Source organism: Propithecus coquereli, unplaced genomic scaffold (assembly GCF_000956105.1).
Source record: "Propithecus coquereli isolate 6110/MARCELLA unplaced genomic scaffold, Pcoq_1.0 Scaffold6, whole genome shotgun sequence".
Taxonomy (NCBI): Eukaryota; Metazoa; Chordata; class Mammalia; order Primates; family Indriidae; genus Propithecus; species Propithecus coquereli.
Genome location: NW_012151951.1, coordinates 4,004,857 through 4,006,517, shown reverse-complemented (window position 1 = coordinate 4,006,517; position 1,661 = coordinate 4,004,857).

The following is a 1,661-nucleotide window of genomic DNA, read 5'->3' as shown; positions in this document are numbered from 1 at the left end:
CAACCATCCATGCAATTCATAGAAACCACAATTCTGACTAGTTAGAGTAGGTGTTCTTTGACATTAAGAAACAAACACAAAAACTGAAAAATACTGGATGCGTACAGATGACGAGGTCAGTATTTGAATGTGTTGTGTGTCACAGACATCAGCACTCACCAACATGACAGGCCTGGATGATGATGATCTTGGATTTGTCCCCTGAAATTTGGATGGTGCCAGGCATTCAACATTAGAAAGAAGTTATTAACTTCTAATATATTTGGGACTTGCTCAGAGCATTTCTTCCCACAGATGCCTTCTTGAATATCATGAGATATGAACACCAGGAAAGTGCTGTCAGAGGTCCAGTGCTCTAGGTGGGCGGCAAATGCTTCAGCTCTGTAGTCATGTCCTGAAAAATACCAGACCACTAATTTTGGACTATGTGATTCACTGTCGTGACACCTGGGAAATCAATAAAGAAACACTCAAGGATTTTTGTAAAAAAAAAACATGAAAATCAATGGAGTAGAAAATAAAATTTAAGTATTCAATTGGAGAAAGGTGAAGAAAAGTGTTACAGGGAGTCATCTATGGATTTCTAGTAGAAGGATGGTAGCATTATTGAGTTAATAGAACACATTCCAATTAAGAGTTACCCAGGCTTTTGCTAAAAGATGCTTATGTTAGAAGGGAATATGTAACATCAAGCATCCTCCAAAGGAAAGCGTAGATTTTAGACTATCAAGAGATTATGTTACCTGGTGCTACAACCAAGCTTTCAAACATTACTTATAAATATAAAGGACATGACCATTGTCTTTACAGTATGATAGTCTTTACTGAAGCAGTGAGATTTTCTTTCACATCCACACAGTACCCTAGATCTTCTAGCAGCTTCTTCATATCTCTGATATCAACATCAGGTCTGGCCCTGCAGGAAGGTTGTCAAACTGTGTGTTGCAGATAATGTGAGCAAGACATGTTTGGGTCGACCTTTCCATTATTGGTTAAATCTGTAGGAAATACAGATTGGATGAATAGCCTTATTATATCTCATTAAATATTAATCTTGTAGGTTTATGACTGTTTTCCCTTCATAGTCCTATCAAGAAATCAAATCCCATGAGTATACATTCAAAACAGGTAAGGGGATTTAGTGTTGCTACAGGAGTAGGAATGGAGTTTACAAATGCTCAGATGCCAGCTGAGCTATTGACTTAATAATTCTTGACAGGTAGGATTTTGAAAGATGCATAAGCTTTGAAGAAAGAATGACTGGATTTTAAGACTGACTCCTCCAACTTCTGATTTTTTGAATTTGGGCAAAATATTTCACCATCCCATGCCTCAGTTTCTTGATTTATGAAATGGGTTATTGTTAAGGTAAAAGGTATCAGTATGTGCAAAATGCTTAGAACAGTGTCTGAGTCATACTAAGCATTCAATAGCTACCATTGCTATCGTTATGAGTATTTTTATTTACTCAAGGAATTAGATCAAACTTGGAACTCCCTGTACAAACCTGGGATTCTAGGACATAGGGATCCTTTATTGTCGAACTGTGTGTTGCAGATATTGTGAGCAAGGGGAACGGCAGGATGATTCTCCAGAACCTCTCAATGAACTTGGCTCTAAGGAAAAGCCACTGCACTTCAGAATCGCCTCCAGTGTATCTT